The following is an 18,636-nucleotide window of genomic DNA, read 5'->3' as shown; positions in this document are numbered from 1 at the left end:
GATCACTAGATACGGACACAGAACCACCGACAAAAGACGAACAACAACTGGGAGCTGTAGGAGGAAGCAAGTAACCCCATCATGGCTTTGCAACTTCTAACCTGGAATTGTAACGGTCTAAACAATCCCCGAAAAAGGAAAAATATATTTTATGCTCTAAAGAAAGACCAATTGGACTTGATTTGCCTACAAGAGACTCATGTGACAAGAGCACACAGAAAATTATTAATAAATAAGAGACTGGGACAAGAATTTACATCTTCAGACAGAGTAAAAAAGAGAGGAGTGGTGATCTACGTAAAGGAAAATCTGCAACCGAAACAAATCTTTAAAGATGACCAAGGAAGATATTTGGCAATTGAAATTCAATTCCAAGGAGAAAAATTTTTGATAGTGGGAATATATGCACCAAATGAAGGGAAAGCAGAATTTTTTAAGAAGTTGCATGAGACTTTAATGGACTATATGGATTATAAATTAATCATGATGGGGGACATGAATGGAGTAGTTTCAACAAATATGGATAAAGCACAAAGACAGGTAGTTACAAAAGATGGAAGACTACCAAAAACTTTTTTTGAAATGACTGACAATATGGACCTGATTGACATTTGGAGAACAAAACACCCATTAGAGAGAGAGGGAACCTTCTTTTCTGAAGCCAAAATGACATGGACTCGGATTGACCAAATTTGGGTGACTAGCAGTACGGCGTCGAACATAAAGAAAGTGGAAATCTGCCCAAAAACTCTCTCCGACCATAACGCAGTAAAGATGGTGATGAAGCAAACAACAACTGGTTCCTTCAGATGGAGAATGAATGACACCTTATTTAGAGACGAGGAGATCTGTAAAAAGGCCCAAAAAACTCTGAAAGATTACTTCGAAATCAATTTAAGGACTAAAGTAGAAAAAAGAATAGTATGGGACGCAAGTAAAGCCGTGATGAGAGGGTTTTTGATACAACAAAATACATTAAAGAAAAGAAAGCAAAACGAGAGGAAAGAGAAAATTTTGGAAAAGATAAAAGAAGGGGAAAGGAAATTAAGACTGAAGCCAAAATCGCAAGAGATTTTAAGAGAAATTAAACTGTACCAAACACAATATATGGAACTGATGAATCAAGAAATAGAATGGAAAATTAAACAAATGAGACAAAAGACTTTTGAATCTGCAGATAAATGTGGCAAGTTATTGGCTTGGCAAATAAAGAAGAGACAAAAACTCAACACGGTAACAAACTTAGAAGTGGAGGGAAAGAACATATGCAACCCAGTGGAAATTAGGAACTGTTTTCAGAGCTACTTTAGACAACTGTATACACAAGGGCCGCAGAAAGAAACAGATATACAACAATTCCTCGAGAAAAATGGGCTGAAAAAGATTTCGCAGGAAAGTAAGACAATTTTGAACCAGGAGATATCAGCACAGGAAATAGAAGATGCCATTCAAAACACGACGTTGGGCAAATCACCTGGACCGGATGGATTGACTTCCAAATATTACAAAGTTTTGAAGGAAGGGCTTATATAACCTTTGAAGGAAGTCTGCAATGAGATCATTGAGGGGAGAAGGGCACCAGACACGTGGAGGGAGGCCTACATTACACTTATACCAAAGACAGAGAATGAAAAGACCCAACTTAAGAACTACCGACCCATCTCGTTACTAAATGTGGATTACAAAATCTTTGCTGATGTTTTAGCAAAGAGACTGAAAAGAGTTTTGATGGAGGAGATTCATGGGGACCAAGCGGGCTTTCTCCCGAAAAGGCATTTGTCGGATAATGTAAGGAATATAATTGACATTTTGGAGAAGCTGGAAGTGAATATAAATACTAAGGCTGTTTTGATATTTGTGGATGCCGAGAAAGCCTTTGACAATATATCTTGGAGTTTCATGTTGAAGAACCTCCGGGGGATGGGGGTAGGCCAAGGGTTTGAAAATGGTATAAGTGCAATATACTCTGAACAGAAAGCAAAATTAATTGTAAATAATGTGGTAACAGAAGAGTTCAAGATTGAAAAAGGGACACGTCAGGGGTGCCCTATCTCCCCATTACTTTTTATATCGGTCCTGGAGGTTTTGCTTAATATGATTAGGAAGGACCAGTTGGTCAAAGGGGTTCAGGTCGGAGCTAAACAATACAAATTGAGAGCATTTGCAGATGACCTAGTACTTACTTTACAAGAGCCAGAAGCTAGTACGAAAAGAGTTTTGGAAATAATTCAAGAGTTTGGTCAAATGGCAGGATTTAAATTGAATAAGTTAAAGACTAAGGTATTGGAGAAAAATTTAACACAGATTGAAAAAGAAAGGTTTCAGAATGAGACGGGGTTGACTGTGGTTAAAAAAGTGAAATACCTGGGTGTGAATATGACAGCTAAGAATGTGAATTTATTTAAAGACAATTATGAAAAAACTTGGACAGAAGTGAAAAAAGATCTGGAGATTTGGTCAAACTTGAAGCTTTCCTTGTTAGGTCGAATTGCAGTTATAAAAATGAATGTATTGCCAAGAATGTTGTTTTTGTTTCAGGCATTACAAATAATGGATAAAATGGACTGTTTCAAGAAGTGGCAGAAAGATATATCTAAATTTGTCTGGCAGGGCAAGAAGCCCAGAATAAAATTTAAGATATTAACGGATTCAAAGGAAAGAGGGGGGTTTGCCCTGCCAGACTTTAAATTGTATTATGAAGCGGCAGCTTTCTGCTGGCTAAAGGAATGGCTGCTTCTTGAAAACACAGACATTTTGGATTTGGAAGGTTTTAACAATATTTTTGGGTGGCATGCATATCTGTGGTATGACAAGGTTAAAGCGCACAAAAGTTTTAAAAACCATATTGTCAGAAAAGCACTATTAAATGTCTGGGTTAGATATAAAGATTTGCTGGAAAATAAAACTCCAAGGTGGCTGTCGCCAATGGAAGCTAAGGCAGTTAAAAAGTTAAATATGGAGTCGAAATGGCCAAGATATTGGGAAATTCTGGAAAAGGAAGGGGACAAATTGAGATTGCAGAGTTTTGAAAAATTAAAAGGGAAGGTGAGAGATTGGTTGCACTATCATCAAATAAATGAAGTGTTTAAATTGGACAGTAAAATTGGCTTCCAGGTGGAAAAATCAAAATTAGAGACTGAACTGTTAGAATCCAGTACTAAGAATTTGTCAAAAATGTATAACTTGCTGCTGAAATGGAATACACAAGATGAAACGGTTAAATCAACTATGATTAAATGGGCTCAGGACATTGGTCATAATATTTTGTTCGCTGACTGGGAAAAGTTGTGGACCACCGGGATGAAATTCACGGCATGTAATGCCTTAAGAGAAAATATAATGAAAATGATTTATAGGTAGTACATAACCCCAGTCAAGCTTGCAAAGATCTACCACTTGCCTGACAATAAATGTTGGAAATGTAAGGAAAAGGAAGGTACATTTTTTCACCTCTGGTGGACGTGCCCGAAGATTAAGGCATTCTGGGAAATGATTTATAATGAACTGAAAAAGGTATTTAAATATACCTTTCCTAAGAAACCAGAGGCCTTTCTCTTGGGCATTGTCGGCCAAGGGGTGTTAAAGACAGATATAACTTTTTTTATGTATGCTACAACAGCAGCTAGAATACTCATTGCAAAGTACTGGAAGACACAGGATCTACCCACACTGGAAGAATGGCAGATGAAGGTGATGGACTACATGGGCTTGGCAGAAATGACGAGCAGAATCCGAAACCAGGGAAAAGAAGCGGCGGAAGAAGAATGGAAAAAGTTTAAGGACTATTTAAAGAAATATTACAAAATTAATGACAGTTAGAATGATGTTGGACTAAAGTAAATGGTTACTATTAGTAATGGTTAAGACAAGGAGAATAAGGATGATTAGCTTAAATTTATAGCAAAATAAGGGAAGATTTGCTGAACAATTGATTAGAATTTGGAATACAGAAACGGGAGGCATGAGGAAGTCGAAGAAGAAAGGTTTAAGAAATTAGGACATGAAATGGTACTTGTTTCTTGTTCTGTTTTTGTCTTCTGTTTGTTTATGTATGTTTTGTTTGTATGAATATAAAAATTGTTTAATAAAAATATTATAAAAAAAAAACAGAAACTTTATGTGTTTTTTCTATTTTTTGTTTAGTTTTGAATATTATGTATTTTTGTGTTTCTTTTTTTTGTTTTGTTTATTTCTTGTTTGTGTCTGTTGTGTGTTTCTGGAAAATGCCAATAAATATTTAATAATAATAAAAAAAAGAAGCCTCCTGAACCAGCCTCCAGAACACCAGGTCCATAAAGGAAGATCTAGGATCCTCACCGGTGCCTTCCCCTGGACCTGAGGAATGGAGTGCCGCTTGGTACAACAATGCAGGGAGGGCAACAGGAGGGAGGCCAGGCAGTGCAAAAGTGCCTGTCTGTGTAGTTCTCCCAAAGGAGTTAGAGTCTAAGAGAGGTAGACTGGAAGCAGAAGCTCAAAAAGCTTCAGTCCACCTCTAGCTTTTGTTGACGTCAGTTGAGCACTTAGAACTCTCCATGGTGCTGAAACAGCTAGCCTGCTTTTCTGCCTTGCTCTTTGAACTTCTTTCCTGGGCTTGAAACAGGATAGCATCATGTGATGCAACTGAATGGGTGAACTAACTCACTGAAAAATATTATATGAGATATAAAGTGAAAATCCAATAGTGATTTACCCACATACATGAACCTGTGATACCTCATACAGGTGGCACGAACCATCTGGTTGCTCGTGATGATAAAGTGATGAGATTTAAAAGAACTGAGAAGCAGAGATACAAACATACTCACAACTCCAATTTCTATCATTCCTGGCAATGTGTGAAAGGAGAACTAGGAATGTGCAGAAGTTCTGTAAGATGTTTTCTCTATTTTATGTTTTTTTAAAAAAACAAAAAAACCAATCCTATGAAATTATTCAGAGTTTCCTTTTGCATATCTTCAAATTTGGCTTAAAATAAAACCCAGTAACAAAAGAAGTCTTAAGTTTCATAAACCTTGCTCAGTGAGTAAAGACTTTATTCACCAGCCCAGAACTTCCAACTGGACTTCAAGTGTTGGTGAGTGGCAAATAACAACTATAACACATCCATGGACCAACTTACCTAACAATGTGAAAATGTGTTTATTAAAGAAGCAATATGATAAAGGTAAAGGTAAAGGTACCCCTGCCCGTACGGGCCAGTTGTGACCGACTCTAGGGTTGCGCGCTCATCTCGCTCAAGAGGCCGGGAGCCGGCATCGTCCAAAGACACTTCTGGGTCACGTGGCCAGCGTGACGAAGCTGCAACTGGCGAGCCAGCACCAGTGCCGCACACGGAAACGCCGTTTACCTTCCCGCTATAAAGCAGTACCTATTTATCTACTTGCACTTAGAGGTGCTTTCGAACTGCTAGGTGGGCAGGAGCTGGGACCGAATGACGGGAGCTCATCCCGCCGCAGGGATTCAAACCACCGACCTTACGATCAGCAAGTCCTAGGCACTGAGGTTTAACCCACAGTGCCACCCACATCCCTCAAAGCAATATGATAACCAATTTCAAATATGTGAAGATGTTGGACACATAGGTGATGGAACAAAGTTGCTTTCTGGTGCTCCAGAGGGTGGTGTCTGAACCAATGGGTTCATACTACAAGAGGACAGGTGTAGACTACACAGTAGGAAGGATGACCTGACAGTGCTAGTTGTTCATCAGAGATACAGACCATCTCAAAAGATGGCAGGCTCTTATTTGGTAGAGGTTTCTAAGCAGAGGCTAGATATACACCTGTCAGGGAAGGTGCCTTTCCTGCATTGGCAGAGTGTTGGTCTAGATCAGGCATCCCCAAACTCGGCCCTCCAGAAGTTTAGGAACTACAATTCCCATCATCCCTGACCACTGGTCCTGTCAGCTAGGGATGATGGGAGTTGTAGTCCCAAAACATCTGGAGGGCCGAGTTTGGAGATGTCTGGTCTAGATGACCAACTCTACCTTCCAACTCTATGATTCTATTATTGTTGTTGTTGTTGTTGTTGTTGTTGTTGTTGTTGTTGTTGTTTTCTGTAATTCCCAGGTAGCATAAAGCTTCCATGAAATTCTCTTTCTCTAGCTAACCAGCCTCATAGAACTGTCCTAGGTGTCACAGAGTAATCTCCTCACACTGAAGACAGACACAGCTGTAAACTTTAAACTGGATAATTTTCCTTAACATCATCAGGTATTTGTGGATACAGCAGAAGGAAACACGAAGCTGAAAGAGAAACTAAAAACAGACAACTCGGGACAAGCCACTTGGCTTTCTATTCCTAGATACGGTGCTTTTTTCTTGGGGGACACAGGAGGACGTATACCCCTAAATATTTTGTGAATCTAAGTTTGGCCTCATTGAGGGGCAGTGTTTCAATATGAGTAGGAAAATGAGAGTACCCCTAAAGATTTAAGAAAAAATCACTGCCTAGATACATTAGCCATTTCCCTTTGATACAATGGGTGTTAATTAAAGGCTGTTGCTAATTTCAACAGTAATGATAAAATGGAATAGTTACGTGCACAAGTATCAAAGCACCTTGAAGGATGTGGAAGTTACAAACACAAGTGAATGCTTAAAAATGTGGTAAACAGCAGAACAATGAATAGTTGTTAAATGAATTTTTTAAAGGACTCCTCCTTTGTAGATGACATAAGCCAACAAATAGTAGCAATGTCAATGAGGGGAAATGGCTTCTTCTTGCTGATGAAAAAGGCAGACCTAGTGATGCCTAGAAGATAAGTGGATAAAGGGCAATAAGAGGAGCAGCGTTTAAAATGCAAGTGTCTAGACCGAAAGATACCACGGCTGGTGATTGAAGACAGACCATAAAACATCAGCAGGAAGAATGCAGCATTAAAATGGCACAGCAAGGCAGGGGAATGCAGACACACGTTTTCATCATGGTTCAGAAAACATCACCCCGACCGCTCACTCCCTACTGCCATGTCATCAAGGCAGCAGATGGCAAAGTGCTCACTGCGCAGGAAGGTATTAAGAAATGCTGGGGCAAAGAGGGAGAAAGGATGGGTTTTCATCATTTGGGGGAAATCCAAGAAGCAAAGCTTGCATTTCACATTCCTGGCAGAAGCAAAACAGTCTCACCTTTTTGAAGCGCAGAGATTAAATCAACAATGGATGAGGGGGAAGAAAAGCATCCCCTTTGATAGTGAGAGATGATGCTCGATCAAAGCTCATAAAAGGAACTGTCAACTGTATGCACTTAGCATCTCTCTCTCTCTCTCTCTCTCTCTCTCTCTCTCTCTCTCTCTCGCAAAGTCATCTGGACATAAGGGAAGGAGGAATGGCCTGAGAGACCAGAACAAACCCACCCAAATTTTTAAAAAGTGATCTCAGGAAGGAAAAAAGCAAGTTCAGCAAAGGTCTCTTATTAGCCTCAGCTACACTGGTGGAGGTGCCACTGTTGCTGCATGTCACCCTAAATTATGCCTTGAGCAATGTGAATTCAGGCTGGGTTACATATGACTAAGGCAGCAGAACAGAAAGGTTATAGAAGTCAGAACTGTCTTTTTTTTAAAAGACAGAAGCACAGAAAGCTGCCTTGCATTGAGTCAGACCATTGGTCCACCTAGGTGACTATTGTCTACATTGCCTGGTAATGTTCTCCAGGGTTTCAGAGAGGAACTTTTTGGAGATACTGACCCCCTGTTTTGGAACTTTGTGGGGGGGGCTTGGTCCCCATGGCCCCCCATACTTAGCTCTGTGGCTCCTCCCCTTCTTTCTGAGCAGACATGCATAGGAATGGCAATCCTAATTTGAAATAGCAATGGCAAAAATTGAAGCAGTGTGGATAGTTCAGTTAATCCAGAGCATTGTTTGCCTCTGGCTCCACCCGTCACCAGCATGCAGCCCTGACTGATTACTCCCAAGGGAATTAGGTCCTTAGGCTGAAAAAAGATTGCCCACCCCTTGTCTATAGCAAGTGGGAGGAGCAAAATAATTGTGCCAACTGACGCTTATGCATTGTTAAAGCCATTCTGAAATAATCATGTAAGTGTCTGACTCAACAAATATTGAAGAAGATAAGTCTTAACGCTGGCAAATTATGTTGTGTCATTGGTTCTGTTTCCATTCTATGTGTCTGATTCGTAGAGTGTAATTTGCTTGATTAGAGTGTAATATGCTTTTGATCTTCCTGCTTCAATGCAAAAGCAGAATATAAATACGATTTAAATACATAAAATGTGTTTTGAAGTGCATCATTATTTAGTGGAAGCATCTTCTACAAGAAATCACACAAAGTAATTACCAGCTCAAGAAAGCTCCCAATTTTATGACAAGTGTGAACAGTTGTACAGCACTGGCCAAAGCTTGTTGACTGTGGACATCTACATATGTTGGCCTGAAATAACGATCTAATTTTTTTGTCTGTCCTACTAAAGTTCTCATCAACTCTCATCTAGAGCAAAATCCAAGGTGAATTTGGAGGGTTGTGCTTGGATCAGAACACCTGAAAGACATAAGAACACAAGATGAGCTCTGCTGGATCAGACCAATGCTCCATCTAATGCAGAATTGTGTTCTCACAGTGGTGAACCAGATGCCTGTGGGAAGCCCACAAGCATGACTTGAGTGCAACAGTTGCTCCTGCTTCTTTGACACTAATGTTCACATAGCCATCATGACCAGTAGCCATTGGTGTGCTCTAAAAATAATGTTTTTCAAAGCTGTCCAAATTGCTGGTTCTCCCTCCGTATTGTGCTAGCTAATTTCATAGTTTAACTATGCATCATGTGAAGTACTTTCATTTGTTGGTCCTGAATTTCCTACCACTACCACTTAACTGTTATTGTCCTCTACCAGCTGGAGGAATGCAAGGTTGCTTATAACCAATATTTTAAGGTGGCTTATATAAAATTCCTTAAACCAATCACAGAAGGTTGCCATCAACACTTATATATCAAAAAACTGTTTAGATAGATAGATAGATAGATGATAGATGATAGATAGATAGATGATAGATAGATAGATAGATAGATAGATAGATAGATAGATAATAGATAGATAGATGATAGATAGATAGATAGATAGATAGATAGATAGATAGATAGATGATAGATAGATAGATAGATATAGATAGATAGATGATAGATAGATAGATAGATAGATAGATGATAGATAGATAGATAGATAGATAGATAGATAGGTAGATAGATAGATAGATAGATAGATAGATGATATATATTCTGGTTTTGGTTTACTTCAAATTTTGGAGCAAACTTACTCATCCTTCCTCCACCCAGCTTCAGACATTAACATAGACCGGACTATAGATCAGCAGATGAAGCATTGTAATCAATTAACTCTTTCATTCATAGAACTGTACTTATGAAGTGGTCAGGCAAGGTCCATCTTTCATTTTTTCCCTTACCCTTCCTTCCTTCCTTCCTTCCTTCCTTCCTTCCTTCCTTCCTAGCTGCTTAGAGCAGCTAATGCCTTCTTCCCAATGAGATAGTTTTTTTATTTGTTTTGTGTTTGTGTGCTTTTTAAAAAAATGCTGTTTCAAAATGCTCCCAGGAAATAACAATACATGATGTCAGGAGTCCTGGTTACCAGCTTGATAACACAGTAAGTGTAGGTAATTAAAAAGGAGGATTTATTGCAAAAACAAACAGATAGCTTCGAACAGCTCCAATGCAGCTGCCAGCATTATCACTCAAGATGACCCTTCTGAAGACTGCTTCCGGTGTCTACAGAATATATTGTACTTTCACACCTTACGCCTCTTGTTTTGCTTCCTGTCTAGCAACCCTCCCATTTGCCAACTCCTCAGACTTATTGGAACATCTCCAGCCCCTTCCATTTCTGAGAGACTCTCTCTGTGTCTGTTCATGCCTATTTCAGCTTCCAGAGAGCTTTGGCTGTGTTCTAGCCTGCTCTCAGCTACTGCCTTATCAGCCTGCCCATCAAGGTCAGGAAGAGCCAAAGTCTGCAGTTGCCGGCTCCCCCCTGTCTGACTAATATCAAAGCCTTCCTGTTCCTGGCTGCTTTCTGCAGTTGGCTGCAAACCTTGACTTGGAGCTGGCTCATTCCTAACACGTGATAACATGCAGCCCCCTTCTGGGGAATTGTGCAGACAAAAAGAATGGGTGTTCCCATGTAGCTATGGAAGATACCTATGCAGGGCCAGTGAAGGGTGTAGCCAGTCTGATTGAGAGACCTGGAGAACTTAAGGTTTCTCAATGCGCACAAGAATAGCCCTGCAGGAACATGCCAGTGGCCCATCTAGTCTAGCATCCTGTTCACACAGTGACCAACTACATGCCCATGGGAAGGCTGCAAGCAGGACCTGAGCACAACAGCAAACCCCACCACCACCAGAGACTCCCAACAACTGCTTCTGACAGTGGTCAGGGTTAGAAACCTGTACATCTTCCCAAAAAGGAGGATGCAAAATTATCCATGATGTACCACCTAGAGTGAGGCCTCTCTACACTATGTTACTAGTGCATCGGAATTCACTGGGCATTTGTACTTTCTATCACCAACAAAACACTAACATGATAAAGAGCAAGCATGGGAGTCTGCAAACAAGATGATCTTTAAATATCTGCATGTAGGTTAGATGCTGTCTTGTTAACCAAGAGGATTAATCATACCCTAATCACTTTATTTCTGCTGGGGGTTAGATTTCAAGCTGACCCGAGCTACATCTTGGCATTCATCTCTTTGGAAGCATGCGTACCTCAATGGCATTGATTTTATTAGAGCTATAAATCATATATGTGGTCAAGGAAAGAAAATTCTGCATTGCTAGCAGATTTCCCACCCTTTTTTAAGGAATAAAAAAAATGCTAGCAAGCTTTTTCTTTACTAATAAAATAGCATCCAGCAGAGCATCAGTTGCTGCTAAGACCCAGGTCAATGGGACATTTAGACTGCATCCCTTTCAGAGCGGTAGTCAATGTCTATTTACTATAACGGTGGCATATGTGCACACCTGGACAATCCAAATTAACTCTCTTTTTTTTTGTAACCAGATTACAGCTGGCTCTGCAATTAGGAGGACTTAGGTGGTTATAATTTCCCTTCAACTTGCTACCAAGGCCAGAGTTAGGCAATGGCGGCATGTCTTCCCTACACACATGAACTTGCCTTATTTAGGGGGTGGGGTATCTGATATACTCCACATGAGGCCGCAGTGACATGGGTCACTTTCTGTTTCCTTGGCTGGCACTTTCAACAGCCAGCTTCTTGGGGTTGTCACCCAGTACCCCAAGATTCAAGGCTACTGCCTCTTCCAAGGCTTTTTCCTGGGTTGGCCTGCATTCTGGGTGGCCACTTTAGCCATGGCCAGACAAGAGGAAAGGCATCACCCAAAAAATAAGACAAAACACACACACACACACACATAATTTCCCTATCTTGATTTGTATCCTTGAATGAATGAATGAATGAAACTTTATTTGCATCAGCCATCGACCATAGCAACAAAAGAACACTGCGGTAAACACAGAACAAAATACAAAGTTGATTATATAAAACACAGTTTACAGTCCTGAATCAGCAGTCAAATTGTGGACCTTATTCTGATTGCCCCAGGTAGAAACCTTGCGACCTTTGCTGTCATCTGCTCCTCTTGATCTGCCAGGAGAAAAGACACTGTGGCAGTGTATGCTTAGGTGCATATTGAAATAGAAATACAGAACATCTCACTATGTAGGGCACAGACAGGCAATCAAATTATAGACCATGTACTTTTGGATGCAGAAGATCCTAGACTCTATCCCTGGCACAGTTGGTTAAAGTGTGGTGCTGATAACACCAAGGTTTGATCCCCTTTGGGGTGCATATTCCTGCATTGCAGGGTGTTGAACTAGATGATCCATGGGGTCCCTTATATTATTTTCTAGGAAGGACTGTGACAGTTCCCAGTCTGAAATCTGAGAAAGTTGATGCTAGTCTCTGCAGACAGGTTGACCCAGTGGTCTGATTCAGTTTAAGACAGGCATAGGCAAACTTGGCCCTCCAGATGTTTTGGGACTACAACTCCCATCACCCCTAGCTAACAGGACCAGTGGTCAGGGATGATGGGAATTGTAGTCTCAAAAATATCTGGAGGGCTGAATTTGCCTTTGCCTGGTTTAAGAGGTAGGGGGTTACTGACATAGGGGAATCTGTGACCTGGTGTGGCTGCTCAGTCTTTTGCCCAGGTTCTATCTATGGTGAGATACATTTTATTTAAATTGTAGTAATTATTTCTAAATTTGAATATGCAAAATTTATGCAAATTTTGCCCCCTTCTCCTCACCCCCTCAATCTTCCCTGGTGATGTCCTTCATCTTGTTTGGGTATATGTAAAAGGGGCCAACCAAACTGAAAGTACAGAGAGTATCCTTAGAAGAGGCAAATGTGTAGAAACTAGGAGAAAGCGCTCTGTTATCCAGCATTCCTTTAGCTGAAGGAGCAATGTATGTGTTTGTTCACCTCCTCCCATGAATTCATGTCCTGCCATCTTCCATTTGATATCCTGCATATTTCAAGCCCTCAAATTAAAAACACAGAAGAATCTTTTGTTGTTTAAGGGTCTGTACTTTGCCAATAGCCTGAGCAATGAGACTCTATAAGGATATAAGACCATTCCTGCCTGATGCTATTTACCGTATTTTTCGCCCTATAGGACGCACCGTCCCATAAGGCGCACCTAGTTTTTTGGGGGGGAAATAAAGGGGAAAAAATTATTTCCCCCCCAGGCGCGGGGCTGGGGCGGGGGAGGCCCGAGCTTCCCCCGACCCCAGCCCCCAAACAGGCAGCTCTCTGCAAGCCGTGGGAGCCCAGCGCTGGCTCCCGCTGCTTGCGGAGAGGTCCGCGAAGCCTGGACGTGCTGATCTCAGCGCGCGCAGGCTTCGGCATGCAGTCAACTCTCCGCAAGCAGCGGGAGCGCTCCTGCTGCTTGCGGAGAGGTCCGCGAAGCCTGGACGCGCTGAGCTCAGCGTGCGCAGGCTTCAGCATGCAGGCAACTCTCCACAAGCAGCGGGAGCGCTCCCGCTGCTTGCGGAGAGGTCCGTGAAGCCTGGAGAGCGAGAGGGGTCGGTGCGCACCCCTCTCGCTCTCCAGGCTTCAGCGAAAGCCTGCATTAGCCCCATAGGACACACACACATTTCCCCTTCATTTTTGGAGGGGAATAAGTGCGTCCTATAGGGCGAAAAATGCGGTAATTTGGATTGGAGCAAGAACTTGCAAGGGTTGTTCAGCCGTTTTCTAGTAATAATTTCTTCCTCAGGAAAACCAATTTAGAAGGCTACTAGTATTGCTTCTGTCGCCTAAATTCTTCTGCTAAGAGAAATTGTCTGGAGTGGGTTTTTCCCTCTCTCTCTCACTCTTTATCTTGCCCTTAATAGATTGCAGGTTTTCTTTATGGGGGTGGTTTTTTAGTAGGTTTTCTCCTGCTTGGTAGCATTTTACAGGCTTATTAGCACAACTAATCTTTCATTCTTTAGCAACTATGAAAGCTTCATTTTAAAGAAGGTTATGTAACTTTCAAACACAGCTTCTGTTTTTTATTCTTATTCTTTTAACTGAGATTATGGCAAAAGTTACTGCCACAAATGAGGCATTCCCAACCTTTGACAAGCTGCTTTAATTGGCAGTTTGTCTTCTGAATGGGGCATACAACCTCAGGGCATATATTTGCATCCTAGGCTGGAGAATAAGAAGGCACTTTAAAGACTATTTAAAGAACCTTCATTTCCCCAAGTGTCTCCACACTTTTTGGCCTCAACAGGTTCTGTAGGTTTCCGCTCCCATCTCCAAACATACAGTAACCAACAGAACCTGTTTGCCACAGCTGAAAGCAAGAATGAGTGCCTATAATAGGTAAACAGCAATGCCTCTTTCAAAGCCAAGCCCACCTTTAACTCATTGAAAAACTATTGTATTGCTCTACCTTTAGCCCAAAACTCTCTCTCTCAAGGTGCCAACAGAGGCATTCCCTGAAATGCAAACAGCAGCTCTGAAGAACTGGTGTTTGGCCACAATCACACCATATATGTGAAGCACTATGATACTACTTTAAACATTCATGCTAAAGTAAATTCTTCTCCCAAGAATTATGGGAGCCATAATTTGGTTAAAAGTGCTGATAGTTGTTAGAAGACTCCCATTTCCCTCCTAAAGCTACAGTTCCCACAGTTCCCACTGAAGAGAGTTTGACTGTTAAACCACTCTGTGAATTGTAGCTCTGTGAGGGGAGTGTAAGAGTGGGAAAGACCAGAAGCAGTTTAGTCATGCTGGCCACATGACACAGAAAGCTGTCTGTGGACAAACGCCAGCTCCCTCGGCCTGAAAGCGAGGTGAGCGCTACAACCCCATAGTCACCTTTGACTGGACTTAACCGTCTTATGCTGGGCACTCCTGCTGTAGACAACACTGAGCACAGAGAACCAATTATGTTACTGTATAAGGCAGCTCCTGCTGCAATGGCATAAAAATGAGTTGCGATGGAAAAGGAGCACATTGCACAAAGAAAGGGCCTACAGTAGTGCTCTCTGGGAACCATTCTTCTGCTCTCTCTGAGCACACAGTGTAGGATGGCCATATGCCAAAATGGACAGGCTTCTCACACCTTTAATAGGTGCACAGGAGAGGCGGCTTCAGCAGATAAGGCATGTGTTGACAGATGCTGAAATCCCCACCCTATTAAAGGCGCAGGAGCCCCATCCTCCTTGGGTCTACAGGCACCTTACCATAATGGTAGGATTGCACCTCAGGACTTATGTAGGATTAGCCTCCCCTTTGATGACTTCCTTTGGGCATTGCAGCCACTTTATTCTTCTCCGAAGAAAAGTACTATGTGCCAATAATAGAGATCCTGAATGTGCACTGAAGAGCATTTGAGCTATCCAATTAGAATAATTTAGGTCTCTCTCTGAGCCTAATTATCTGCAAAGCTTTGAATACCACCAGGTCACTGGCAGGCTAATGGGTAGAGACGTGCACAAAAGATTACCCTTGCCAACAGCAATTGTATTTATTGAAGACATTTCCGCCAAGACCGTTTATTTAAGCTAAGGCTACAATCTGACCTCGGCCGCCCATGGAAAGGCAAAGCTTGCCCTATCATAACACAGAAATCATGGGGCTGAATCACATAGACCTGTTGCATTAGGAGCAGAAGGCTGCATCTTGGATTTGATCTTTGTTCCTAACTGTCTAAGCATAAAGTTTTGTCTATGGATGAGAGAAGGAGCTCTGAGTGAGGAATACAGTATTTCATATCTTGCCACTGGAGGAAATGATGCTGATCTCAGTGCATGGGTGTTCCCAATTTGGCAATGTACAGTGGTACCTCGGTTTAAGAACAGTCCTGTTTACGAATGATTCGGTTTATGAACTCTGCAAAACCGGAAGTAGTGTCCTGGTTTGCAAACTTTACCTTGGTCTAAGAACAGAATCCGAATGGTGGAAGGGCACCGGCGGTGGGAGGCCTCATTATGGAAAACATGCCTCGGTTTAATAAAGGTTTCGGTTTAAGAACGGACTTCCTGAACGGATCAAGCTTGTAAACCGAGATACCACTGTAATGTGAATACAGTGGAGAGATGTACATGCAAGGAATTATTGATTGGGGTGGGGATGTATTTCTGTCTTTCTAACATGGTTGAAGCATGGTGAGCATATACAAAGCAGTCCTGGGAAGGAGTTTGCCATGGAGAATCAGTGGGGCTGGGAAATGGAAGGCTTAAGACCTCTCTCCCTGCGCTGGTGGGGGAAGAGGGGGTGGGGGGACTGCATCGCCCCTCGCACCACGATCCCGGTGGGGTGCCATTGTGGCTGCTCCCCCTGCGCTGGGCACCACGCCCCTGCAGGCACCGTGCCATGCCCCCTGGACGCGCACCAGACCCCTGCCTGCTCTCCACCCCCGGGGCCGGAGCATGAAGCTCCACCACTATCTCCCTGATTCTCTCCTGCCAGCACCTCTATTACCGCCATTTGCCTCAAGAGGGAAAAACATCCCAGTGTTTTCTCATAACATCTAATTCCACCTAGAGATGGATGGATCAGTATATTCCCTGTCTGTCAATTTTGTCTGAAATGAGAGGTCTCTTCCGTCCCTTTGCCCCATTAATCTGCAAAATGCGCATGAAATTTTTATTTAAATACATATTTAACCATAAAATGCCTACTTAAATATGTATTTTATCTCAATGAGCTTGTTTCTAAATATATTTAATCCTAAAACATGCATTTTTAATGCTTTTGGGGGACATGTTTTTGACAAAAATTCAGAGGATAACTATGATCTACATATTAATCCAGGAGCTACAGATCAAGTCAGTTTGCATCTGAACTCACAGAAACTGAAATTCTATCCTGAGCTCCATTCCTACCTCCTGCTCATTTCATTGCAGAAGCAAACTTCTTGACAGATTACACTCTAAATAATATAAGTAATAATAGCAGTTGCTTCCCTTATACTCTTTAGGAAAATATACTAACTATAGATTATGTAGTAATGAATATTACTGGCAGAGTTTGGGCTGAGAGCTATCTGACAAGTCAGAAGGCAGTTGTGGAGAAAACATGGATCTACTAAAACATAGGGTGGTATTCAGCTATCACATCCCATCAGTTCAAGCATTTCTCCTCTCTCCAGATGAATGCACCCTACAAAGCTGATGAATTTGCACGAGGTCAGTTTTTTGGGGGGGGGTTAAAGCAAACTAGGGATGCATGTGGTGCTGTGGTCTAAACCACTGAGCCTCTTGGGCTTGCTGATCAGAAGGTCAGTGGTTTGAATCCCTGCGATGGGGTGAGCTCCCGTTGCTCGGTCCCAGCTCCTGCCAACCTAGCAGTTCGAAGCACGCCCAAAAGTGCAAGTAGATAAATAGGTACCACTCCGGCGGGAAGGTAAATGGCATTTCCCTGTACTGCTCTGGTTTCGGTGTTCCATTGCACCAGAAGCGGCTTAGTCATGCTGGCTACATGACCTAGAAAAACTGTCTGTGAACAAACGCCGGCTCCCTCGGCCTGTAAAGCGAGATGAGTGCCACAACCCCAGAGTTGTCTGTGACTGGACTTAACTGTCAGGGGTCCTTTACCTTTTTTAAAGCATACTAATGAAGAGAACTGAGCATAAGATTGGAAAAATGAGAAATTGAGAAACTGGCAGATTTCTTTTTGCCTATCCCAAGGCACTCTTAGGTAAATGACATTTCATCAACCACCCCCTGCTGCCAACTAGCTTGGGAAGCTGCCTGGTTCGATGCTTAGGGGGGCTGGTATATGTGCCCCACTGAATGCTAGACAATGGGGGTAGCATGCACATGTCAGATCCTGCAGATCCACCTATACAGGGAGCTGGAATTCATATGCTTTCATAACTCACTTAATGGTGATGGGTCGGAGCCAGAGCTGTGCTAAGGGTGGTAAGCAGAATGGCATTCCCTTGCTGTCTGCACAGCTTCCGTTTGCCCACACTGGATTAGCTTGGCTACTGCTTCAGATCCTCACGTTATAGGAGGCTGTTTTGACATTCTCTGTGGTGTAGTGGTTAAGAGTGATAGACTCGTAATCTGGGGAACCGGGTTCGCGTCTCCACTCCTCCACATGCAGCTGCTGGGTGACCTTGGGCCAGTCACACTTCTTTGAAGTCTCTCAGCCCCACTCACCTCACAGAGTGTTTGTTGTGGGGGAGGAAGGGAAAGGAGAATGTTAGCCGCTTTGAGACTCCTTCGGGTAGTGATAAAGTGGGATATCAAATCCAAACTCTTCTTCTTCTTCTCTTTCTCTCTTAAAAAAAAATGTTCCTTTGACATCTCAGGGTCACATTATTTCCAGTTCAAAATTCCTGCTCCAGGTGTTGTTCTTTTCCTTTGAAAGAAAGAGAGAAAGGGAGAACAAAGGGTTTGGGACTTTGAGCAGGGAAATATTTCTTTTCCACCTTTATGCGTATCAATAAGTGCTTGCCTGGAAAGTGTGTAAATACGGTTAGCAGAACGTCATTGTCAAAATACCACAGCAAGTTCTCTGCTTGCAAGAAAAGAGAACATTTAGCATTTCATGCAGTACAGAAGCTCACATTTCAGCATCCCTCAGGGTATGTTTTTCAGTCCATTAAGCATTTCCAGTTTTGTTCTGGGCCACTGCTGTAACAAAGAGCCCTCTATTACATCATTTCCTTTCTTTTGTAGACTTAACTGTTCCTTTTCTTAGATGTTCTATCAAAAAAAAAAGTCTCATTGGCACTAATGGAAGAGAAGAAAGACTCACTCTTTTAATGGGACTCACCAGAGCTCTATAACTAAGATCAAAGGTAATTTTCATTAATATATATATTAAAGCCATTTGGGGTACCCTCAAATATTTCTTTTTGTTTCTTTGCAGAAGGGGGGGGTGCCGGCCCAAAATGGCACCCACTTAAGAGGTGCCAGAACTGCTCTCCGGTGTACTCTGGCTGAAAAAAAGCACTGGTTGAAATTTTGGACAACAATGATAGCCATCTGTCATGGATACTTTAGCTGAAATTCCTGCATCCCTTGGGTCCCTTCCAGCTCCAATATTCTGTTCTATTCTATTGACAAAAATATGTTAAAGAAGGAAAAGGAGATTGCAGAGAGGCTGAATGAATTATTTGCATCTGTTTTCCCAGTAG

Source organism: Podarcis raffonei, chromosome 17 (genome assembly GCF_027172205.1).
Source record: "Podarcis raffonei isolate rPodRaf1 chromosome 17, rPodRaf1.pri, whole genome shotgun sequence".
Classification (NCBI taxonomy): domain Eukaryota; kingdom Metazoa; phylum Chordata; class Lepidosauria; order Squamata; family Lacertidae; genus Podarcis; species Podarcis raffonei.
Note: the sequence above shows the minus strand (reverse complement) of the source record.